The 27,936-nt window shown below is 37.6% G+C and overlaps 1 pseudogene; it reads left to right on the top strand.

The window, feature by feature from the left end:
• The first annotated feature begins 18 nt into the window (after positions 1 to 18).
• On the top strand, positions 19 to 27,936 carry LOC140322401 (fatty acid hydroxylase domain-containing protein 2-like; annotated as a pseudogene).

Here is a 27,936-nt window from a genome sequence, read left to right as displayed (position 1 = left end):
TACTGTAATAGATTCACCATGAGAGTATGTTTAGTGAAATGTATAGTGAAAATGAGACAGGAATACTTTTAGAATGTGGTATTAGTTTGCATTCACCTATAAAGACACCCTTGTGGTAAATTGTGGAAGTGATGAATTTTATATGCTCCAAATGTCTGCCAGATGGGAAGAAATATAGGTTTGGTATGGTTCTACTACTTCAGATAATATATACCTATATATAAATAATAAATTACATATGATTCCCAAAGCACTAGTAAAAAAAAACATATGTATAAAGAGCCTACGTTTTGATTTCTGTTAAGTGCCCTGCAAACCTGGGGTCTAAAAGAGTAAATGTCAATGTTGTCCAATATGACTGCCAATATGGCAACCTGTGTATACACACATAGATGCAACTCTGCCTTTTACAATGAGTGATTGACAGCAGTTCTAATCTTTAAATTGCCTAAAACAGCCCGTAATTTTCAGGAAATGCTTCCAAATAAATCCCCCACAAAATATGAAAAGACTAACGGATTTTTCAATATGCGCCAATAGGAAAAAATCCAGTTTCTTATGTCCAACATTAGAGATGAAAAGTTGATTCTGATTGCTTCTTGTAACTACTGATACTTTGCTGGACAGTTGGGTCTGCATGTGAAGGTCAAGATAAAAAAATTAAAGTCTATGATATCTAAAAATATATATATGTAGACTAAACATACATGTATTAAACGTAGAAATTTTTCTGGTTGGTTGTCTTTTAACAGCTTTTTCCTTTAATGGCACTATTTAAACACATTCCATGTTTACACCCTGTTCATGTTGCTGTGTTTATATCACTGTAGGATGGACAGTTTTGGGACTCCGTGAAGAAAGTAGCCTTTGTATTAGGCCCAGGATTCCTTACATTTGCTGTCTTCAGAAACACAATTACACGGTGAGGTTATACACAGAATTCTGTTCTGTTCCAGTTAGTATGTCTAAAATGTATCAACTGTATCCATGTAAATATATTGCTGTAAGTATTGGGGCATAGGGATAAGCGAGCAAATTTTTAAAATTCAGTTTTGCGAATTGGACCGTTCTCACTTACCAAACATGTAGGCGATAAAAGGCTTTGTAAATTCATCTGGCGAGACCAAATTTTTGGGCTCTGAAAGACCAATCAGGGAATCAGCTCCACTCCTCTGATTGCTGTTGCAGTCCTGTACTATGTGTTCCTGGATGGAATTTCCCTATCCAGAAACACAATGTGATTCTTGCTGTCTGCTCATGAATGAATGCAGTGTGCTGCGTTCATTGATAAACGCAAGCCGCATGACTCGGAACTCTGAAAGGAGGAGTATCGCAGCTGCATTTATGAATGGAGCCGTGGGAATCCTCCTCTCAGTGAGAGATCCCCAGGCACTACAGGTTAGAATGAGGGCTTGCACAATTCCATTGAAAATAATATTAGATGAACACGTAGACAGAGCATACACAGCTAATTGTGACGTTATTTTACACGCTCAATCAGCTGGTGGTACGCATTCTGAGGGTAGGATTATCTCATAGAACACCTGTCTATCCTGCCCCCAACCATGACTCCACTATTGAGCCTACTGAGAAAATTTCCCCTAATTTCTGACATGCACCAACCTTATGTCGCATGATCAGTGGAGTTTCCTTTGCACTAATTTGTGCTAAAATGTGTCATTTTCTTGGAAAGTACACATATGTAGAAAATGCGTTGACTGGGCTTGATCTAAAAAAGAGAAATAAAAATTCATACTTTTCTCAGGGTACTTTTTCCAGGATGCCGGAGACATTATTTCTTCCATTTCCTGTGTACAGTTCGACTAGCAATGTAAAGTCAAGTGACATTCACAAAATGTGCTTAATATTCTAAATTAAAAAAGGAAATACAATGCATAAAATGAAGATGGGATTGCGTTAAAACCTCATAATTAACTCAACTACATTACAAGATCCTAAAAGGATTCCGCATTTAAAAGCTAGCAGGTACTACATCTGTACAATATGTTCCATATTCGTAGTATACAGTAAAATACCGTGTCTTCATAAAGGGTAAATTTACATGCTGAAAGTTTTGGCAGTACTAGAGAGTTCTGAGTTCATTGTGGCTTATGTGACTTCCTGTCTGGTGATTATTGTGACTATAGTTTAGTGCAACCTTTTATCTATGATACCACAGGTCAGTTACCCATTATCCCAATTTAAAGCACTGTACTGTGTAATTTGTTAGTGTTATATAAATGTAATTTTTTATTATTGTTATTATTAACCACCTGGGCGTTTCACTGATGTCTAGATTTCTGTACCAAAAGTGGTACACCGTTTTACATGAAATTTTTTTTTTTAAATTGTAGACTTGCAACTTACAGAAATATGTCCGAACAGGGTTCTAGTAGATATCATGAATATAAAAAATGTTTGAAACACACAATCATGTAAAAAAAAAAAAATTAACTTTAATAATAAAATTAAATAAAAAAACACAAAAATCAGCTTAAACAAGAATGCATAAATAAATAAAAAATCCTGAAAATGCAATAATTGGGTATACTGTATAGTAATATATTTTTCTAAAACACCTCCCTAGTGTGGTAAATTTTTTTTGGATTGGATACAGGACTTTGTATTGAATCCAATACAAAATAACTGAATTTCCCGCTACGACCCCCGTCGATGGACGTATGCACTGACATCATCAGCAATCGCAGAGGGACGCGTACACGAACGCAGGGTGTTCTAATTCTTTCCATACTTCCATGCAAAAAGAAAAAAAAACATGTTTTGCATGGAAATTTATTTTAGATTGTAGGCTATAATTCTTAGGCATAACTCGCCGAAATATGTCCAAAATTTAATAAATTTAATATTAAAAAAATCTTTAAGAATAGTGTATAATGTAATGTAACTGTACAGTAGCTTATATAATATATATATAATACAATTATATATATATATTATATATAAAGATTTCTTTGTATTGGACTCAATACAGCTTTTTTTTATTGAGTTCAATACAAAGTTATTTCAAATTTCCCGCCCGCACCTGCGCTTGCAGCGACGTCACTGGGAAACCCCGGACATCGTCACTGCACACGCTGGATGAAGACAGAAGAGGACAGACGTGTCCGGAGGAGCTGCAGGGACAGGGTATTTTTTTTCAGTTGTAATCCGATTGTCATCCAATGTTGTATGACAATCAGATTGCACTGTAACGCATATTTATAGTTTTAGCTACCCCACGCCTGGTTCGGGGTAACCAATAGTAGCAAGTTTTCTTACCCCGAACCAGGCATGGGCTAACCGCCCAGGTAGTTATTAACCACCTGGCCGGCAAACCCGACCTTGGTTCGGGTCTATTGATTTTGCAAAAATCGATAAACCCGAACTTTTCTCACTCTCTAAATCCCCTCACTTACCTGGTCCCCGCTGCAATGATCCAGCGTCGATCGAAAATAAAAAATACTTACCTTCTCCCCGCAGCTCCTCCGGACACGTCTTCTGTTTTCTTTCTTCATCCAGCGAGTGCAGTGACGATCACCGGGGTTTCCCAGTGACGTCGCTGCATGCGTCGGTGCAGGCGGGAGGCGGGAAATTCAAAATTTTGTATTGAGTTCCTTTGCATTAAACTCATTACAAAAAAGCTGTATTGAGTCCAATACAAAGAAATCCTTATATAATATATATATAATTGTATTATATATATATTATATAGGCTACTGTACATTACATTATACACTATTTTTTTTTTTTTTAAGATTTTTTTTTTAAGATTTTATTTAAAGATTTTTTTTATGTTTTATAAAAAAAATTTATTATTACATTTATAAAATTTTGGACATATTTCGGTGAGTTATGCGGTAATTCGGTGAATTATAAGTAATTATTGAGTAATTTGGTGAATTATAGCCTACAATCTAAAATAAATTTCCATGCAAAAAATGTAACACTCTTTGCATGGAAGTACAGAAGTTTGGAAAGAATTAGAATACCCGGCGTTCGCGTACGCGTCCCTCGGCGATTCCGGATGATGTCCGTGCATGCGCCCGTCGATGGGGGTCGTAGCGGGAAATTCAAATATTTTGTATTGGATTCAATACAAAGTCCTGTATCCAATCCAATACAAAATAATACAAAATGTATTTATGTGGTTTTGTCTATAGGTGTGTGATGTTGGACGGTTGGACACTAGGGAGGAGTTTTAGAAAAATATATTATTATACAGTATACCGAATTATCGCATTTTCAGTATTTTTCATTTATTTATGTATTCTTGTTTAAGCTGATTTTTGTGTATTTTATTTAATTTTATTAAAAGTATTTTTTTTACATGATTGTGTGTTTCAAACATTTTTTATATTCATGATATCTACTAGACCCCTGTTCGGACATATTTCTGTGAGTTACAGGTCTACAATTTAAAAAAAAAAATTCATGAAAAACAGTGTAACGCTTTTGGTACAGAAATCTAGACCTCAGTGTAACGCCCAGGTGGTTAATAATAATAATAATAATAACCCTTAGTAGCTGAACTCATAGCAATAGGCTAAATAAGAACATATACATATACATAATGTATATAGGAGCTGGTTTACCTGCAATAGATTTGTAATTTTGTGCAGCCATTGCCTTTTACAAAACTGTATAATAAAAAGCAAAAACATGAAGCTCAGCTCTATACACAGAGGGTATTTAGTGTGTTTAGTAAATGGGTCTGCTGTAAATGAAACAAGGTAATTTGGGACAGTGGAGGTAGCACAGATTGTGCCAGCAGGATTGTGGTCTGTTAGGGTGGTGGGAGGATACTAAAACAGTAATATTCCTTTACAATTGGGGACATAGAGAATTAAAAAAGAAAAATGTATTCAAGTTATGAGCATGGATTGTGAAGCCATAAACAGTGGAGGTAGTGCAGGAGGCACAAGAAAAAGGAATACAGGAATACAGAAAAAGGAATGTGTGTGTGTTGGAGGAAAGCTACAGGGAAATAGCAATCTTTTGTGCTGGAGGAGGGATTCCGGGGAAAGACCAATGTGTATGTGCTGGAGGATGTATACAGGAGAAGGCCAATGTGTGTGATGAAGGTGCGATGTCACTGGGAAGGACCTGGTGGTAGCAGATTTACCTAGTGGCACAGTAACAGTAGAATTTGGAAATTACATAATATAGGATACATTTTTATTATTATAGGATACATTTTTTTATTAGTTTACCTGGAATACATAATAGTGTAAATGGTATTTTTATCAATCAAAAATTCAAATGTAAAATTTATTTGCTATACAGTACTTTAACTAAGCAACAACTTATTATTTCAGATGATTGTAGCTGCAGTAAATAAATACATGTCTCACTGACCAAATATTGACATCCTTAACCCAAGCTATCCCATTATATATTATTTTATTTTCCTGACTTTATCCCTGTTTTAGACAACTTCAGCATTTCTGGGGAGCATCAGGTGACTTCTGGCAGGCCCAGTGGGTGAAGCTGCACAGCTACTATGGTGGAAATGAATTAGCCTTATACTGTTTGGGTGAGTAATCATACAACTGGTCCTTCATTATGAGCCAGTATGTCTTGTTTTACTTCTCTGAAGCTTAACAGCCACACTCTAGTTTCATTAAAATGTAAAATTTATGAGAGCATTACTGTATGTAATAATTAAAAAATATTTAGTACATTATATTATTTTAATATTTTTTATTTATTTATATTTATTTAATGCTTCAGATAATTCCTTAAATTTGTCTATATGACAAATCAGGCACTGCTGCAAGCACATATTGTAACCAGGTGACAGTAGAAGAAAGGGGAGGATTACTTTATCAGTCCATGAATTTTCTTTCACTGTCCAGGTGGGAGAAAAAGCAATGAAGGGGGCAGGAATATGATCAAACTGCAATGCTTTACTCCAATAGAGAAAAATAAAGGCACCGGCCCACCTACATCCCAGGACTGGCTCAAATACTTACAAATCTTATCAAAACTAAAATGGCTCCTATTCATGTGTTTCAACTGTGACTTAAGCACAACTAAAACAATTATTCTTATTAATTATACTTATATTGGTACAAATGTTCTATATAATTTCTTTATATTATCCTAACACTGGGCATGATTTGTCATTCTGTCTGTTCTGCAGGATTATTATTAATCCCCATGTTGTCATTCTGGATTCCTAATGCTGTGCTAATGATGATCGACCTAACTGGAAAACCAAACTTCATTACCCGCTACAAAACCCAGCCAGAAAAAAATATTCCAGTAGGTTTTACTGAATGTGCATACAGTTTAGAATAAAAGTAACCCAGGTCACAGTAAAACATGTGGTACATTTTTGTTGGCTAAATGCTGCGACAAGAGTTAAAAACTTTATGCTGACAGTACATAGAAACATCAGATGTCAATTCCTACAAGCTCTGCTGTGTCCAACTGAGCTCTCCTCTAATCAACATCCCTACTAGTGTAGGTTTTTTTTAACTTTTGATACTGTGCTTAGCAGATACATAATTTTGCATATTTATTACTGTTTATATAACCTGACTGCATTATAGTAATACATAAGGAGAGTCTGTGTAGGCTTTAACATGGCAAAGTTCACTTGTTTTATCATGTTCTAACATTTCTGCTTTGTATATTTCAAATAAATAATTTTTCTGTATTTAATTTAATTTTTAATTAATTTAATTTTTTGGTATTAAGTGACTGCTTCAGTGTTTATTCATGACTGGTTGCTTTTAAAGTAAACCTGTTGTTGCATAAAATGATAATGTCAGGGTTTCTACCAACAGAGACAGGAGGGAGACCAGCACTGCCAGCATACACCATAAAGCCACTAGTCAGGGATAAGCTAACCTTCTGAGCGGTAACCCCGAATGTGGCTTGGGGTGAAAAAACAGCTGATAGCGGTAACCCCAAGCCACACTTGGGGTAGTTAAAAAAATAAAAAATAAAGACTTACCTGGTCTCACTGGTCTCAGTGTCCTGCCTGTCCGATCCCATTCTCTGGCCGTGTCCTCTTCAGTCCCCCGGCAAGTGCGCTGACCTTCCCCGGAGTTTCCGGTTACATTAGTGCTTGCGATGGTGCGTGCCAGGGTCTGTGGTGGAAATTTCAAATTCTTTTGTATTGGATTCAATACAAAATAACTGTATTGAATCCAATACAAAGTAATTACTATAATATATATGCTACTGTACAGTTATATTACAGGTTTCAGTATTTTTGATTTATTTATTCACCCTTGTTTTAACAGATTTGTGTGTTTTTTATTTAAAGTTTATTAATAAATTTGAGTTATGCCTATGAATTACAGGCCTACAATGTAAAATACCTTTTCATGAAAGACAATGTACTGCTTTTAGACATATAAATCAGGACTGAAATGAACCGTCCAGGAGGTTACGTGCGTTTAGTGAAAATGAATGCATTCAATAACACAGCAAAGAATGAATAGTACAACAATCCTTAAATATACAGTGACAACAAACTATATACCGATATATACAATGAGGCAACAATAGCAAGAGCAGGATTGCAATGAGCAAGTGGCCAGAGCAACAGCAAGGGTTTTTGGTACAATATTTCAGGTCCAATGCTAAGGCAATGAGAGGCTTGTGAAGCCAGAATATATAGACCTGCTAATCATGAGCCACAGGCGTTGTCAAACCAGGAAGTGAATATGAAGTAGGCCACCTGGTGGTTGCCTGTGGAAGCACATGCAAGTCATGCCTAACCACAGTGCCACCAGCAGGCAACATAGAGAGCTGGAGGGTTCCCGACATACCTGCTTAATGACTCTTTTTGGTTTTTGCTGTTTACTTTTCAAAACAAGAATTTAAATGTAAAATATATATTAGAATAGGGGTTAGGAACAGTTAATCAGTATATGGATAGCTTTATTGCTGTACAGTGGAGAAGTATAGAAAAAAAATTACAGATACTGTAATCCAATCTAATGTCATCAAAATATCACTGTGATTTTTTAAGAATGTATAGGAACATATTTTTATGTCAGAAATTAGGTATTGTATTCTGTGCATGTAGTACAAGGAGGTTGAGGTGTAGAAGAGATTGAAGTAATAGGGTAAGAGGATATAAGTATGAAATTTAGATGCAAGACAAAGGCAGAAAGAAGAAGATAAGGCGATGGAATAGTAAAATAATTGGAATGGGGTGGGGTAAGGGGGGTGCAGGATAAAGGATAGTGAGAGGTTGGGGAAAACGGTAAGAAAAGGTGAAATTATTGCAGGAAGAGGGGGAAATATTGTGATTCCAGGCTTAGTCTAAATGGCCTGTTTTTTTAAAGACTTATAAACGCAGATACCAATTTTAATGCATTTATGGGAGTTTATAGAAGTATTTAAAAGCAAACCCAAGGATGTTTATAAAATTTTCTAGGTAAGCAGACATTTAAAACGCTTCTAAATATTGGTAAACTTTTCCATTTGTTTTCAAAGTGTTTTTCAGTGCTTGTAAATGCTTTTATTGATTTGAATGGGAACATTTAGGGGGGTTTATAGGTGTTTACAAGCAGATACAATTTTTAAAATGCAGCAAGGAGCACTACCTTAAATGCTCAAAGGCATGTCCCCGCTAAAAACCCAGGTGTACATTAGCTCATTGTAATTTCAAACGTAGCCTTTTAAATGCTCAGGTTAAATGCTGGGGAAACAGTCCTTGTAGACTATCCCTTAAGGAGGTTTTGCACCCAAATAAAAGCATTTGCACCAGGTATAGTCAGAGCTTCTTCTAACTGCCACTTCAAATTAAAGTAGATTTATTTTTGTAAACTTTATTTATAACCACAGAAAAACAATGCCCAAGCACAATAATAGCATAATTAAACAGTAGATAAAAAAAAATAGAAAATAGCAATTAGAAAACATATTGAGAAGGCCAATATCAGATTGCAAAAGACAATACTTTAGAGATATAAGGTAGCATACACAATAAATTAAATTTAAAATTAAAATTGCGCATTGTCCAACTGAGTCCTCCATTTTTTAACATTTTCCATCATTAAGCCTAATAAACAATAGTAGGACCTGGATGTAGGGCTTGGGGGGTCACCATACTCTGGTTCAGTTGCAAAACACAGTCTTATACTACTTCCAAATAATTGTATATTGATTCACCTGATATAGTTTTCGATTTCAAAACAAAGAGATGGATAATTCAGGTTATGCCAGGAGGAGTTCCGATATTCGAGGAGAACTTTAGCTAGTTCTGTTGGCTCCAGAGCGTGTTCCATGTACGCATACCACTTATCAAAAAATGTTGTTACCTCATTGCCTGTTAAAGTCTCTGCTTCTAGCCTATCTCTGTTATATAGCAGACGCATGGCGGATTGAACCAGATGCATTTTAGGTGGTTCTATATGTATCCATTATAACAGTATCACCCTGCATGTTGCTGGCAAACAGAGGGATATCCAAGTTTTTATTCCTTTACGCACATTGCAGGGCTGCATGTCCCAATTCCGGAACAGGCATAACACTGGTCCTGCTACTAGCTGTAGGTTTGTCACCCTCTTAATATAGGAGAGAACTTCTTTCCATAGTGTTTGGATTTGGCTACAATCCCAGAAACAATGCCTAAGTGTCACCTTATCACAGTCACACCACAGGCATGTGGTATGCCTGGTTAGGGCGTGATGCCTGGTCGCCTTCCGAGGTTGAAACACTTTATAGGCCCTATGAAGTATCCTGAATTGTGTTTCCCTTCGAATTTCGTACGGAGTAGATTGTCTGACATTTATATAGCTCTGTATTATTTTATCATTGAGATCAGAAATAGCAAAATCTTTCTGCCAACCCTGAGTATTACTCTTGGTAGGTAGTTTGGCATACTTGTAGTGCTTGTAGTCTAGGATATAGTGAAGATGTGGATGGTGGGTCCAGTGAGAGCAGATTGTTAAACCTATCCTTTACCATTGCTCCTGCTGGGTTGAGTACCTGTATGTTACAGTATTTCCCAAACTGTAGATAATAAAGTGGGTGCAAAGCCTGTGTGGGTAGAGGCGTAATATTGTGTTAATTGTCTCAGCATTATCGGTCCGGGTATATCAGGGGAAAAAAAGTCACCCACTGTCTCCAATCCCCTTTCCTCCCATAGCTGGTAATACTTATGGTCTATTTCTAGGGACATCCTAAGGGCTTGTGTTGTCGCTTGTGGATCCACACCCGTAGGTCAAAAAAAAGAAAAAAATATTACGGATTGCTTCACGCCTATCAGATAATAAGTCCAAAAACCTTCCCTTTTGGGTGAATTTGGCGTCATTTTTGTCCTTTGTTGACTGCGTTGGATTGCGTGGTGTCTTGGCAGTACGGTCTGATCTGCGTATTGAATCAGTGGACTTAGTGGATTGGGGTGATTCTGGCAATCTGGGGGGTCTGATGGTTTCTTGGTCTTGGGCCAGTGGTGTCATCTCTCACGTCTGGTCTGCTGCAGATAAACATTCCCCCATAAGGGATTCCGGCTCCTTGTAGTAGACCCTTGAATATTGGATATATGCAGTGTTGCAGGGTAAGCAAGGCAGAACTTTATGTGTTGCTGATGTAGGGCGGAACACACCTTTTGAAATAATTTTCTCTTGCTAGACACTTCTCCTGAATAGTCCTCAAAAATTAGCAGATTGGCTTCCTCCAGTGGTAACTCCTGCTGGGACCAATATGATTGTAGTATGACCAGCCTATCCACATAGTCACGGTAACAAACGATGATGGGTCGAGGATTATTACTCCCCTTCCTCTGTTGGCCCATGCAGTAAGCCCTTTCCACTGGTCATGTGTTATTAAGTCGCAATTGTGCTGGTAAAGTGGTGGAACACAGTTCCATGAGATGCCCCATAGAGAATGTCTCAGGGACCCCCACAATACGTAGATTATTCCTCCTATTGTGATTTTCAAGATCATTGATTTTTTCTCTCATGCTTTTCATTTGTTTGCTCATGGCTGCTATGGTGCCTTGCCTGCAGGAGATCATCTTCCGCCGAGGAAATCCCTGATCCCTGATGTCTTGTCTAAGGGATTGTATCCCTCTGTTTATGGCTGAGTCTATAGCCTCTAAAAGATTAGTCTTTAATATAATTGCAACAGCTTCAGCGATCACAGGGACAGGGACTCCCTTGATTAACTGAGTCAGGCTGGGGCTGCAGGTTCAGTAGAGGTGGAAGCGCGGCAATCTTGGATGTCACGGCATGGCTTTTCTTCTGCAACTGAGGAACTAGCTGGTCTCGGCTCGGCGTTATCTTCTCCAGGAACCTCTCCATCCAGCAGCTGCACGGGTGAGGTAAGCATCCCTACTTGGCTTTGGCGGTGTGAAGCAGGCTCTAGAACAGCCAGATGAGGTATGGGTGAATGGGAGCCTCTACACAATGCATTAGGTCTGTGAGACCTAATGCCAAATTAAGATATTTGTTGTTTAAATTCATAGAAGGAAAGATCAAGTGTCCTTAATGCATGATAATAATCCTTTTGGCTGTTGCATGTAGGTTGGTAAGCAGAATCCTGACCAGGGCACTATTTGCATGGAGTTTGCAGGTTACCCCCGTGTCTGCATGGGTTTCTTCCCACATTCCAAAAACATGCAATAAGGTTAATTTGCTTCTCCCCCCAAAAATTGACCAAAGACTACATTATTGACATATGACTGAAGTAGGGACATAAGGTTGTGAGCCCCTTTGGGGGACAGTTAGTGTCATGACTACGGACATTGTACAGCGCTGCATAATATGATGGCGCTATATAAATACAGTGTAATAATAATATTAATAATAATACATTACTCATGGCATTTGTTGTCTTGCAACGCTGCAAATGGTTCCCTATATTTATTGGTAACATTAGTAATGGTCTGGTATACCCTAACCCAAATGCATCTGATTTGGGGGTATTGTCACCAAATGCAGACAAAAGAACACTGGCATGGCCATCCTCTAAGTTGAGACATAGTAATTAACATTGAGACATATAAATTAGTTCCAAGGCTAATATATTTGTAGAACATTTGAAAGTGTTGGATTCCTATTTAGATACCCAGGATTGGGGGTAACATTAAAACTATTGAGCAGGAAGGTATAAATGGTGGAGATTAGGACTTGTTCATAGAACAAGGATGTTTGTACATTTTCAGTTCTGGTATATTTACCAAGAAAAAAAGTAAAAATGTTCCGATTAACAGTATATGCAAGCAGTTTTACCAGTCTTAAATCTCTTACATAAAACAGCTAACATTGGACCGAAGAGATTAAATATCTGTTATCGTTAATTTTCTTTTATCACGTTTGCCAAAAATGAAGGGGCCAAACTGTGTAGCCTCCTTCTCTTTTGGCAAAAAATTGGCCCATGCCTTTTAGGCACCATCGAAAGGGCCAGAGGTGGCAGAGAGGATTTCATTCCTACAAGATAACTTTTTTACAAGATAACCCTGTTCCAGGGGTGTGCAGGGGGGGGGGGGGGGGAGGCATCTTAATAGGGAACTGACCATCCCCTTTACCAAAGGGAATGAGTACCGGGTACATAATACCCCTTTCACATTCCCATATAGGGTTAAATATGCCCTAGAAATAATGATACCATAGACGCAATAGAAAAAATGTTCCTTTATGCCTTTTTTACCAATTCTGACCTTTTCAAAATCCAGCGAGGCACAAAAACAACAATCACTCTCAGTGCTGGGTGCTTTCTGATTCTGCCTTTCCATAAATCCAGCATGAATTTAGCCGATGACACTTGTCCTTGGCTGCCTTGTTGCTAGATTGGCTAAATTCATATGAAGAATGAAATCAACTCAGCCCTAATGGCTGGTATTATATTGGGGATAACATTAATTCTTGAACTCCCTTTAAAATATTATAAATATAAAGATATTTCTGTATCTGACAACCAGCATCCTTCCAGACCCTCTAGTATAGAACACCCATTGTAAAAGTTGGAGTTTTGTGTCTCCATGTGACAAAAAACTCAGATAATGCTAGTAGAATGAGCTGTATACTGAACCCCATTTGTTATTAATCTTTGTATTTCCACTATACCGTTCCGTATAAAAAAGTATACTGATTTGTAGCTGGATCATTATAGTGAGCATTTTGAGACCAAGAACTAGTCTCCTAGCTTTCTCCTCAGGAAAGCCTGGAAACCATATTTACCCTGTACTTGTGAACTTGTCCCAGACATGCATAGTTTGGTCTCTGTGAACTCCTTATTTTGTGCTGATTAACATTCTGGAGGTTGGCAGTTCCTAAAACCTGAATTTATGGAATTATGAATAATGGCTAGAACAGGGGCATTTTGGAAGTGTCCACTAGCATGTAACCCCCCCCCCCCCCCCACTATCATTGGATGGTCGTATTAGTCCCACCTCTGTGGTTGGCACGTAAGTCTAGCAGAGGGAGCTCTCACATATACCATCTTGTTTCTAAGGACAAGGGCACTGACACATTGAGCACTGCAGGGAGCCCAGTGACTCTGGCTAATAACTTTACATACCAACCTGCACCATGAAAACCAACTCTACCTAAGTATTATTTCACAGTTTTCCCTTTTATTTTATGCTGTTGCTATTGTTCTGCTATAGCTCCGCTATTGTTCAGTTATTGTCCTTTGATTACTTTTTATTTTTCGTGTTTTTGTTTATGCACTGTTTTTGTATGTTTTTACTTATTAAACACTATAAAAAGTGTAAGCTGAATCTCTGAATGCTCTAAGTAGAAAAAGTGTAACTTGCTAACCTGAAAACGCTACTATGAACATTGTGATTTCTGAAACATCCCTCTCTGGAGTGGCAGCGGGTGACCCTACATAAGCAGAAGCATAACTGCAGTTGTCAAGGGTAATGGTGCGTGCTTCCGTCCAAGCATGTGGTGGCAGTCTACCTGTGATGGTGTGTTTGGCAAGGGATAACAGAGCAGTAACCTTGCCCCATGACCAACCCCTCTTCGGCCTGCTGGTGCATGGACTGTTGCTGAGCATGCCGGAAAGTCTATGCGCAGGGGTGAGGGCTGAGAGGGCGTTTGTCACAGGTGGATTTTTGCATTCATTTGGAGCAGCACCCAATGGGGATAGGCGGGAAAGATTTTTCCAAAAAGTAAGGAGGCTACATACTTTTTCAGCCCACCTGATTACAGAGGACTTTTATGGAAAAGAGAAGAGACACCTATAATGGCTGCCTATTTCATATCCAGATAGGTCCCAAAATGTTTGCAGAGTCTGATTTCAATATAAGGGGGTACAAAAAGACTTTTAGATATTAAAATAGCCTTTAAACCCCTACAAAAAGCTGTGAGTTTATACCACTAATCTAAACAAAGCCATTGAGCCTGATTTATTAACCTCCTGGGCAGTACATACTGTCCAGATTTATATGTACATTGTCTGAAAAAGTATTTTACATTGTAGGCCTGTAATTCTTAGGCAAGGCATAACTCACCAAAATATGTCCAATATTTATTAAATTTAATATTAAATTTTAAATAAAAAACACAAAAATCTGGTAAAACAAGGGTGAATACATAAATCAAAAATACTGAAACCTGTAATTTAACTGTACAGTACTATATATTATATATATATATATATATTTATTTACATTGTATTGAATTCAATACAGTTATTTTGTATTGATTTCATCACAAAATAATTTGAATTTCCCGCCATGCTCTCGCACGCAAGCACCAACTATACAGGGAACTCCCTCGGAACGTCAGTGCACTCGCCTGGGGACAGATTGAAAGGAAGAGGACAGGGCCAGAGGACGGGCACAGACACAGGGCAGGACTCTGGATGATGCCGATGATACCAGGTAAGTTTTATTCTTTATTTTTTTTAGCTACCCCAAGTGTGGCTTAGGGTTACCACTATTAGCTAGGTTTTTTTTACCACCCAGGAGGTTAAACCTCTTCAAACCTGGAGAGGTACACTTTCATCAGTGAAGCTGGGTAATTAGGCAAACCTGGAATGGATTCCTTAAAAGTCATTTGCTATGTGTTAGCAAATGTTTTCAATCCTGGACCAGATCCGTTTCAGGTTTGCTGGATCACTGTCACGGTCCCTCCCGTGACTGAGGGTAGAAGATCTGAGAGACTGGCTGCACGTGAGATTATCTGACAGTCTCTTTGCTTTCACTTGTTTCAGTGTTGTTGTTGGTAATGACCACACCTCTGGTCTCAGCTGCAGCTTGTTACCATTACTATTCCTCTATTTAGCCTGGCCTTACACTTCAGGTCAAGTGGTTGATATTTTCTACTTAGAGGTGGAAGAGCTGGTGTGTGGGCCTCTCCTGAGTTCCTGCTCATCCATTTTCTATTGAAGATAAGTTTACTTCCTTTTGTATTTTGTTGTTACCCTTTGCTCCTTGTGACTAGGCCTCAGGGAGACGCTTGTTCGTTCATCTGGGAAGGAACCAGTAGTCTCATACCCTGTCACTACTCCTAGGGCATTTCAGGGCTCCTAGGGTCTAGGTTCCAGTGTATGAATCCTCCCACCTTCGGGGTCTATTCATACTGACAGGAGTCAGGGTTAGATTTAGGGTTTCTGTAGGAGGTGACCATTTCCCTCTCCCTAGCTTGGAGGTCTAGTCCCTTGTCTTTATCTTACTGTTTACATTCTGGTGTTCATCTCCTCCCCTCTCACCCCATGACAACCCCATGATTTCTTTGGGAAATGGCCATTAGGTCTATAAACCTAAGGTGTAATGTGCTATTCCATCATTTTAGGGAATGTTTGCATTGTTGTTGGATAAGTTAAATTTTATGTAGATTGTAGATACGTAGTTTGCTTTTTGCAGTGAATCTATAAAGGGCAACCATTCTCAAAGGCAGAAAAAACAAGGCCTAAACCATTTTCTATTCTAACATGAAAAGTCTTAGCTTTACACACAATTTAACCTTTTCATTGGGGAGACGTAAAATACACAGCCTGGGCCAACCAGATTAAAAAAGTAACAATGACCTATTGGTTCTATAAGTTGCTAGCACTTTAGCCCTATTAGAAATATGTTAGTTTAAGACATATTCACATTGATCCCTAATACTTATGTCTCAGTTGGATAAGTTTGGATCCTAGGTCTCGGCTGGACATGGGGCTTTAAATTCTGGAAAAGTGCTTATTTTTACCTCTTTCTGATTTTCAGGACTATTTGTAAATAGAACATGTCAGTAATAAACAAACTGCTACTTCTGTTTTTAAAGGTGTTGTCCTTATCTTTGTTTTACTTCTTAGTCGGTGTGACTTGGTTTGACATTATTGTCTTTTATCTACTGAGTCTAGATGGACCCTGGGAAGATAAAGCATACAGTAAAAGTTGTGTTCTTCAGCCAAATCTTTCTTTCCATCCCCATGATCCTTCTCATGTACCCATTCATGCAGTGGCGGGGCAATCTATGTGGCATGGAACTGCCCACATTCCATTGGGTTCTCCTGGAGGTCTCCATGTTTGCACTTATTACTGAAACACTTTTTTACTATTCTCACAGGTAAGGTAAAGATTCAGAGTGGCAGAAATGTATTTTTTTGACATTACATGAAGTCATAAATCTTCTTAACAGAAATATAATCAGCAAAACAACCTGTACACAGCTCTAAACTCTGCTACCAAATGTGTTTAAATTGTTGTTTGTTTCCTTGAGTCCCATCAATCAATGAATTGATTTTAATCTACAAACTCCAAATTTTTTATCCTGATCTTGGCTTCACTACTTTGTAAAACACCAACATGGAAGAAGCATGCAGTCAGTGAACTGTGAACAGTCAGATCTCCGGGCGTGCATGCATTTTAAAGACAATGATCTGTCAAGTTTTCTACTGTCCATTAGGGAGGTGTTTTCTTATTGCCAGTCCTGTGACTGCAAGACAAGAAATGAGGGGATTTATGTGTTTTGTTTTGTAGAAGACCTTTGTAGAAGACCATTGTTTCAATCATGCTGGAGAGATATAACGTCACTTCCTGTCCTGACAATGGAGACAAAAATAAAAATTCCACAGAGGTTCTATTATATGCCAAACCCAACCTCTTCAAATACGGAACTGGATTTGTGTTGTGCATTTTAAAAAGTATTTATACAGTAACTGGTGATATGTTTTTGCATTGTGTAGGCTGTTTCATCACCCAAAAATATTCAAGTATCTCCATAAACAGCACCATGAGTGGACGGCCCCTGTGGGAGTGGTGTCACTATATTCTCATCCCGTGGAATACATTGTAAGTAGGAGACAATAGCTGATCAAAGTACCTTCAGTTGTTCTAAATATAGTAATATCAATGGTCAAAATTACTGTCATTCTGTCTGCAAAAATATATGTAACCATTTCAGCTTTTGTACTTTTATTTTTGCTCTGGTCCTGTTTATTTGGTGACATTCTAGAACTTGGCTTGTTTAAAATTACATTGAAACCATGTGTGTACAAAGCACAAAGGTAATTTCATTTTTTCTGCTAAAAAACCATAGCCCTAATGAAGAGGGATTCTTGATAAAACCACTACAACATCACTGTGAATTCTTGATAACACTTTTATTGTAACACATAAAAGCTGCATCTGTGGACCAGTTTTCACAACATTGCTATCTCATCCTTTCAGTGCACATAAACAAACACAAACTAATAAAGGTTCTAATATATCTATACTCTAGAAACGTAAATAAATATATATACTAGCTGATTACCCGGCATTGCCCGGGTATTTATGTATTGCAATCCTATATTATATAGTAAAAGGAATCAAATTAAGCTATAGTGTTAAATCAAAGAAATGCTTTTTCTTACAGGTTTTAGAGAATAGGTACAATATACAATTACAATAAAATACAAATAAAATAAATTACCCTAAATTAATGGCATATGTTCCATTGCTGTTTTAATAAGAACATTGTGCACATGAAACATCCGTTGTAACTTTCAGACAATCTGAAATTTTGTTCCTGAGATGTAAGTGCACCTCTGCTCAGTTTCTATTAGTTCATTTTCAATAAAATATGGTTGTAGAAATTTTGTTGGTTGATCTGGCAGCAGAAGTAACGATCCCGCTTTATGGTACATTTGCCCTTGCACCGTGAATTTAGATGGAAATCCAGGCTGTTGAACAACTGAGGTGGCGCCGAATTATGTCATTTGGAAACATGAGTTGTATTTTCTGATGTTATTAAGAAAATGCTTTGACTCTGAGGTATTTGCTGATGTGTAATTCCAAAGCTCTTGTGGTGGTGTTTCCAGTTGGCAGAGTTTGACTTTTCCTTTTTTGCAGCAAATACCAGGGGACTCAGATTTAAACTTCTTGACTTGACAGTAACTACAAACGATTTCCATTTTTCTGATGGTAACACTTGCATGCTGCGAGTAGTCTTTATTTGGATCATAGTGGAATCCTTCCAATGCTAAGCTAAAATGGTGTGCAGTCTGTGATCGACAGGCTCTTTCTCTCATTTCCTGTACTCGGGTGTTACGCTGTTGTACTGTGTCTGAAGCTTTAGATGTAGTAGCCCTTTCTCTCATTTCTTGTACTCAGGTGTCAAGCTGTTGTACTGTCTCTGAAGCTCTAGATGTAGTAGTTCTTTCTCTCATTTCCTATACTCGGGTGTTACGCTGTTGTACTGTAACGTAATGTAAGCAAAAGGCACACTGTCACTGAGCAATTCATACACACACACATACATACATACATACATACGTTGCCCATGTATTTATTTATTGCAATCTTATATTACACAGGAAAAGCTATAGTGAATTTCATGTCTATCGTTTTGTCGAATGCATTATTACAGACCAAAAATTTGTAAAAGAGTCTAAAACAAGTATGTAAATATATAAGCAAAAGGCACACTGTCACTGAGCAATACATACACACATACAATACATACATGCAAATATACCTCTGACATCTACCACAGCGCTGTACAAAGATCAGCGGAGAACTCACATTAGTCTGAGTCATATGTCTAGCAATTTTGGTTTATGTCTCGATGCATTTCCGAGTGATGGTGGAAAGTGGTGGAGTGATGGTGGAAAGTTTGGAGCAAGTTTGGTTGAAATGTCTCCATGCGTTTCCTAGTGATGACATGCACACATACAAAAATTCATCCAAGTATAGCTCTGACATATAGCACAGCGCTGCACAAAGATGACTGGTGCACTCACATGAGTCTCAGTCATATGTCTAGCAAGTTTGGTTGAAATGTCTCCATGCGTTGGTGGAACATACATACATACACACATGCATTCAATTTTATATATATAGATAATCTCCCTATTCTGTATTACAGATTTCCGTCATGTTGCTTCCTATGGCTGGACCAATGCTGATGGGCTCCCACATAGTAACTATTATGTTGTGGTTCTCTCTTGGACTGATATTTGTTACTATTACACACTGTGGCTACAACCTTCTGCCAATTACAGAGAGCCATGACTTCCACCACCTCATGTAAGTCAAACAGCCTAGGAATATTCCCCAGTTTATGTTTAAACTTCACTTAGGCTTTGTTCAGGTGAAGCAGAGCAGCAGATTTACTTCAGTTGTTTATATTAACAAGGAGCTAAAAACAGCATTGAGATTTAGGTGCAACAGGAACACTGAAGTGTTAGCTCAAAGAGGCGTTTAGGAGGTTACTAAATTTTGAGGTAAGTTTTTGTACTTTTACCTTTTGTGAGGGGTTAAACATTGGAAAAAGAGGGTGTGTTGCAGATATATACTGAAGACTTTTTTAAGCTACACACTGCAATTATATTTTACATTTGGCTTTGAGAACCATAGTCAGGGTGCTTCATAATTAATGTAATTGGAGGTTGCTATTTAAGGGGGGGCGCATGCACGGAGCTGGATGGCAGGATGCTAGTTCAGCTCCGTCACTCACCGGGAATGCTGGGTTGAACCACAGGCCGCGGTCGGGAGAAGGAATGCCGGGTCCGCGGGTGTGACAGTACTCCAGGGCTGCATTCGGCTTTCTCTGATGTCAATGCGAGGCAAAGCAAAGTTCAACCACAAGAATGCAGGGAAGACGGCTCCAGCATTGTCAGTGCAGGCTGCTTTAAAAATGGCTCCACTACACACACCTGACAGACAAAGGCTGGGTGAGAGTAAAGGAGAGGGAGTAGTAGAAAGTGCTGCATGTGATTTTTTATTATTATTATTATTATTATTATTATTAACCACCTGGCCGTTAAGCCCGACCATGTTCGGGGTAAAAACTTTTGCAAAAAGTGTTAACCCCGAGTTTTTCTCACCAGGTGGTTAAATGTAAACAAATGTTATATTGCAATCTGATTGTCATACATTGTATGACAATCGGATTACAACTGAAAGGAAATACTTACCCAGTGTCCGCAGCTCCTCTAGCAGCAATAAAAGATTTGCTATTGCTGCTGGCATCTGCAGTGAGATGTATAGCACAATGCAGAAATCCTGCATTGTGCTGTGCATCTCTCCGGAGATGCCAGCAGCAGCAGCTTCCAGCATCCAGCATCCGTCTCTGTCTCTGTCTGTGTGAGGCACGGCAGGGAAATCCCCCTCTCACATCACTCGGAGGATGAGTCATCTTCCGGGTGATTGGTGATGTATGGGGGTGTGTCAGGGAGGGAAATTTAAAAGCAGATTACAATGTAATCTGCTTTTAAATGGTTTTTACAGTACAAAAACACCATACAACATGAAATAAAAATAAAAGTACATTTTTAATTTTATGTTTAGATTACATTGTTGTCTATTATTTCATTATCGTTTTAAATTATTATTTATATTTATGTATTATATTATAATTTATGATTATAATATAATAAATAAATATAATTATCATACCCGGGAGTAAATCCTAAGAATTACAAGCCCACAATATAAACAAAAATTTCTATGCAAAAACAAAATAGGATAGGATTTTATTAAAAGTACATTTTTTTTATACATGATTGTGTGTTTCAAACTTTTTTTTATATTCATGATATCTACTAGACCCTTGTTCGGACATATTTCTGTAACTTACAGGTCTAAAATGTAAAAAAAAAAAAAATCATGAAAAACAGTGTAACGCTTTTGGTACAGAAATCTAGACATCAGTGTAACGCCCAGGTGGTTAATAAACAGGATTTATATAGCGCCAACATTTTACGCAGCGCTGTACATTAAATAGGATGCAATTTGTTTGTGTGTGGCTCACACCAATTAGATGTACAAAGTATCCCCAGTGGCTCTGATAACCTGTTGGCAAAATTTGAAAGTATTACAAGCAGCATTGGATTCATCAACGGAAAAAATTTCCGACCACTTTACAAGAGAGATACAGGAATTGTGTCAACAACATTGTTGGAAGGACATGGGGAGGAGATAGAGCAATACAAAAATGAGGTACAACTATGGCATTATAAATTGTAGGACTTGGAAAACAGGTCAAGGTGTTTCAATTTGCCTATCTGTGGGATACCTAAGGTTACAGCACTATTACAAGAGATATGCCCAGATATACCTGCAGAGAGATTGGAACTGGATAGAGTACATCGTACATTGATAGGAGCTAACACAGAGGGGCCATCAAGAGATGTAATTGTAAAATGTAATTTCTATAAAACAAAAGATATGATCCAGCAAGCAGCACATGCTGAAGAGCCTATTGTCTTCCGGGGATGTAACTACCAAATCTTTTCAGATCTATCCCCAGCGACTATCCAAAGACATAGGGAGTTGAGTGAGGTGCTACCTGCAAATACTACAAGAAAAATGGAATAACTATAGATGGGGTCACCCATTCAAGCTAATATTTTTTGAAAGTGATAAAACTCAGATTGTATTAACACCATCTGAGGCATTAGAATGTTTTCACACTTTGGGGTTACCGTTGCCCACACAATCCTCTGATATTAGTAAGGCTGAGAACTCTCTATCATCTTCTAGGAAACCAGTACAGCAACTCCTAAACTATAACCGTTACAAGATTGTTTCTCCTGTTAAACCGAGAACAGTTGGATTGGCAACCAGAAAGGCATAATGCACCTCCCTGGGTGTTACAAATTTTTGTTGGACTGAAAAGTAAAACCCTGGGAAGGGTGTAGGGGGGAAAAATATTTTTTAAGCAAAATTTCTCGTTTTTTTGTTCACAATTGAAAAGGAGCAATTATTGATTGTACTTGATATGTAAAGCAAATTGAGATGTCAGATACAAAAAAAATGTTATATATAAGGGACATGAAACCACTTATAATCAGGCCTTGGTCCTGAGGAAGGGGAACATATAATTAGCTAGAAGGTGGATGCAAGGCTAGTGAGTAAAACGTATATATTAGATGGAGAAGCTATTATTAAATAGTGGTTTAGTCATCCATTCATTTATAACTAAGCTTTATACAAGATGATTATGGAGTAATATGAATCGATAATGTGAGAGATTTTGGAGGGAGAAGTGTGTAAATGCACCTGGTCTAAAGAAAATTTTTAAAGTCAAACGGAAGGAATAAAAGGATTGATTTATTAAAGAAATATGGTAGACCTGATTGATAGGGTACATTTATGTTCTCTCCTTGATAAAGGCAGAAAAATAGTAAATGTGAAGATATAAGAAGTTTTAATGGGTTTTAAAGTTTTTAGTAAATAGAAATTTAGGAAGCCCAGTACCTGGTGTAGTTTCACTGCGCACCTTGTTACATCTCCAGATGCGAACTTTGTTAAGTTGTGGGGAGGAAGGTTCGCTTGGGGAGATAGGAGTAAGGTGGGTAAAAATTTTGTCGTACTAAAAATTGCATCCCACGATAAGTGTTTTCCCCCATAAGAAATAAAAAGAAAATGATTAATACGTTCCCATGAAAAAAAAATCCTATTGGTATTGGCATATTATACATTGATGGGGTTGTAGAGAATAAATTAAACACTGCCTAATACTAAAATACATAAATACAAAAGCAATTAGATGAAATAAATGAAAATGTAACCTCAATTTACCTTGCTGAGAAGAGTCGAGTGCCTACTAGGATGGTGCTGAGAAGGGAGGAGATGTTCTGTAGTTCACAGAGAGTTATAGTGCGGGTTGTTCACTGAATGGTAGCAACTGGCGTACTGATGCTCATGGGCAGTCGTAGCTTTGTCTCGAGAGAAGTAAATAAGGGTACTGCGCGGTGTTATGACTCATTTTGACCCATACAAGTTCTAGCACAAAGGTTGTATACCAAGCAAAGGTTGTATACCAAGCAAGATTTTTCGTGTCCAAACAGGACTTATACTAAGTTGGACTTATTCCAAAGTGGACTTATACCAAGGTACCACTGTATTTTCATAGTACCTATCCAACAATATGGCTAATTCTTTTTATAAGTTTAGAGGGGTTTTGGTAGGTTTTAGAAAAGGTGTGCCATTTGTATTAGAGTCAAAATCTGCTAACCCTGAAGATAGATACCTAGTTTTACTAGGCAATCTTAATGGTATAGGAGTAACAATAGCTACCTATTATGCACCTAATGAAAATCAGGTACCCTTTTTTTAAGCATTTGTTTCAGATGCTCCAAAGGCAAGCACAGGGGTTTTTGATTGTATGTGGCAACTCTAATATCCCCTTAATACTTAATACCTAGAATAGATAAAAAGACTGGACTGGACCCATCGGTGCTCTAAGGGGAGACAGCCTCTACAAGAGCACTGATCGATTTATTGCGCTCAGAATCTTTGGTGGATGTGTGGTGAGAGAAACACCTTGAGGTTAGAGAATACACACATTACCCATATGCACATAAAACCATGTCATGTATAGATCACATCCTCCTATTGAAAATTTTCCCTTAGTGTCTTCTAGTACTATTGAGGCAATTTCGTGGTCAGATCATTATGCAGTTTTCTTCTTTGTATCCCAAGCCCTCCTTTTTTAAGTGGACATTGAATGACTATTTACTTAGTGATAATCAGGTGAAGCGGCAAATAAGAGAAGCATTGTTAGAATACTTTAGATTAAATAAGGATTCAGGGGTATCGGCTGCAATAATATGGGCAGCTCATAAAACAGTAGTTAGAGGTCTATTTATACAAATAGCATCTCGCCTTAAAAAACAGCGTTTATTCCAACAGGCCCAAAAAGAACAAGAAAATAAGGCACTTTGAATACAATTCCAGGCTTTGTCTAATCGTGACCTGGGAAAATGCCTGGAATTAGTGAAGACACAATTAAATCTCTGTATAGCAAATACTACAAAAAAACAGTTGAGATGGTCCAAGAATAAATACTATGTAAATGGTAATAAGCCCCATACTTTTTTGGCGAATAAAGTATTCAGATTAAGTGTTTTACCCCATATTGTTTAAAGATAGAACAAATTGACATGACTAGTAACCCTGAATATCTTCTAAAAGAATTTTATGACAGGTTAAAGTCATTATATGAGCAAGAACAGGAGTTTGTAGATGAAGATTTGGGACAGTTTTTTGTTGGGACAACCTTACCAGAAATACCAGCTTTTTTAAAGGGGGGTTTTGAGGTACCTATTACATTGCAGGAGATAATGCAGGCAATAAAACAACTAAAGATGAATAAAAAACCTGGACCGATGGAATTTACAGCAAGCTATCATAAAAAATATGCGGATGAATTAGCTCCATGATTAACGCAGGTTTATAATAGGATATAAGAGGGAGAAGGGCTTGGATCCAAGTATGCTGGAAGCAGCAATTTGTATGCTACAATTTGGTCCAATTATAGGCCTATTTCCTTGCTCAACCTTTATGCCAAATTGCTGGTTATGGTGCTGGCATCGAGGCTAGGATGGGAATGGAGTCAGTATTCGTGTCTGATCAAACAAGGTTCATCCTGCAGAGACAGCTAGGGAATAATATCCGTTGGATGATGAATTTAACCGATTACGCCCCTAAAGCCTAAACAACCAGCTATGTTTCTGAGCTTGGACATAAAAAAGGTGTTTGATTCGGTGTCATGGCCAAATCAGATGCGACTGTTGAAGTATTGGGGATTTGACATAATTTTTGTAAATGGGTTAGCTTGTTATATACAACACCTAAAGCCTTTATACAATATATGGGATATCGTTCTCTACATTTTTATTTAAATGGGGGTACAAGACAAGGATGCCCACTCTCACCATTATTGTTCGCCTTGGCAATGGAGCCATTGGCACAGGCTATACCTAATTACCATGATATTGAGGGGGTAAAAGTGGGAGATCACCATCATAAATTGAGTTTATTTGCAGACAATGTTCTGGTATGTATAACTAAGCCATTGGTGTCTATACCGAATTTAATCGCTTTATTGACACAGTTTCAGAAATTCTCCGGACTACAAGTAAATAGTGGGAAAAGTAAAGCCATAAATATTACACTATCTAGCAATATGGTAAAACTATTGCAAGAAGTGTTCCCCTTTAAATGGGAAGAAAGATGCTTACGTTATTTGGGAGTTAATATTACATCTACTTATGTTAGGTTGGAAGATGCTAATATACCAAATGTATGTAGGCACTTGGTAATGCTATTGGACTTGTGGAAAAGTTACCAAATATCGTGGTTGGGGAAAATAGCGTCAATTAAAATGACATGGCTGCCTAAATTTCTGTATTTAGTGTGTGTCTTACAAGTAAAATTCTCTTGCAAGACATTGGATACTTTACAACAGAAAATGTTAACATATGTATGGGGGTCAAAGAAACCTAGAGTTTCTAGTAAGGTCCTATATCGGTAGAAAGAGAGAGGGGGTTTGGCATATCTGCAACTATACTATTATTATGTAGCGGCCCAAATTGCTCCTCTAATAATGTACCAGGAACAGGAGTAGATACAATTATAGGTACAGCTTCAGAAACAAGGATTGGTGAACTTGTCAATAAAGTATGTCCTTTGGACTCTAAATCTGAACGGGGCAATATAGATAACCCTATTGTTAATCATTTTTAGCAGATATAGGTCCAACCTAGGAAAAGCTATGGGCTGATGTCCCCACAGACCCCCAATGCTTCAATACCGGAAAACCCCTTGTTTTTACTGGGCTCGGAAAGCCCTGATAGATTTCAGAAATGGAAGGACATGGGAATGTATAGAATGTATCACTTTCTAGATTCAAAAGAGATTATTATGTTTGAAAGACTTCAGGATAAATTTGGAATCTCCAATTGTGAACTATTCAGATATTTGCAAATTAAACATTTTATCCAATCAAAACAGAAGAATGGTGAGAATGGTAGACCCTTGAGTGCCTTGGAGCAAATATGTATATGTGGTGCCATGGCAAAAAGGGTGATATCAGTATTATACGGTAATTTGATTAAAGAATATACGAAGGGTGTTCCCAGATATGTACATTCTTGGGGAAAAGGAAATAGGTCGCAACTTAAAACAGAAGAGTTGGAGACAAGTTTGGGAGACGGTGGAACATAGTAGCATTAATGCTGCGGCACTGGAAGCAAACTATAAATTAATGATGCGGTGGTACTTGGTTTAATAAAATTGGGCCTATATGCCCATGGGATGGGATTGAAGATTTCTAACACTAACACTATAGGAGGTTTACGCCCTGAGATATTTTAAAAATGAAACCCTTTTGTTTTTTTAGTGTGTTTTGTTTTGTCTTGTTTAGTTGTCCTGGTTATAGTCACTTTTTTCCAAGTATAATGAGGGCAGATATTAACCTCTCACTTGAATCATGTTAATAATATGTAATTAATAAATAAAAGACTGACATAGATAATAGTAATCACATACACCCCCTCTTTTTTTCTTTTTCTTCTCTGTTGTTTGTTTGTAGTAATAATCAATTTTTTTTCTTCACATATAATGGGAGTTGATATTATCCTCTCACTTTAAACACGTTTATATTATGAAATTTAAAAAATGAATAATCAAGGAGTTGAAAAAGTTAACAGCACTCATATTCACCATTCTTTTTTTTTCGTTCTCTCTCCTCTCTCTTTTTGGGAAGGTTCAAAGTAAGAGATAAAAATGAATATTATAAATATGGATGGATGAGGGCAATTTTAAAAGAAGAATAGGAATGGTAAGGGTGTTAATAACAATTGATGAATATCTGGTAGATTGGATAATATTGAATTTGTCAAGGTGCTTTCCTTTTTACTTTTGTGTACTAAAGATGGATTTGTGTATTGCAATCCTAATTTAAATTAATAAAAATTATTGAAACCATATTTTACATTTGGCTTGATTAACAATTGTATAATATGCTTATTACTCAGGTACAACCAGTGTTACGGTGTATTGGGAATATTTGACTGGCTACATGGCACAGACCTGGTTTTCAAGCAAACCAAAGCCTATGACAGACATCTTACTGCAGGGTTTCATCCCTCTGACTCAAAACATTCCTGAACCTAACAAGAAATCACACCAGGACAATAGATGTTTGCCTCCTATTTCAATTAAGTATTTCAGTATTTAGTAGCTTTATAGATAAATACCCGATCAATACATTGTAGATGTACATGAAGAAGATAATTAGGCTGCTAAGACTGGCCACCATTTATTGTTTTGGCTTTACTGGCCAAAAGACAGACTCTTCTGCTGCTAAAGTTGGAAAGTATTCTGCGTTCATCAGGATCAGTGTCTCCTTTACAATACAATTAATATGATAACCAGGCAGCTAGAATTTTCAAGTTACCAATGGCAAGTCTTTAGCAAAACCTAGGTCATCTAATGTACCAATGTGTACGGAAAGCATTTATTAGTATATAAAAAGTTTTCAGGAACTTTGTTAAATGCTTTTTCATGACAGAAGCCTACTAGCAGCATGTTTAAAGTCATAGTCAGCATTAGTGTTGGTGTTCAAATTCGGGTTGTCTTTATATCCGACCTGAATATGGCTGTTCGAATTCGGATAGACCCGACCCGAAAAAAAAGTTTCCACAACAGTAATTCAGATAAAATAAATGTAAAAGAAGTGTTAATAAATTAATTTAACACAATATTTTTTGAGTGTTTCTGTTTATTTTCCTTTGTGCTCTATGGAGAGGGGAGGGGGA

Source organism: Pyxicephalus adspersus, chromosome 2 (assembly GCF_032062135.1).
Source record: "Pyxicephalus adspersus chromosome 2, UCB_Pads_2.0, whole genome shotgun sequence".
In the NCBI taxonomy this organism is placed as follows: Eukaryota; Metazoa; Chordata; class Amphibia; order Anura; family Pyxicephalidae; genus Pyxicephalus; species Pyxicephalus adspersus.
This window is presented reverse-complemented; position numbering and strand designations above follow the sequence as displayed.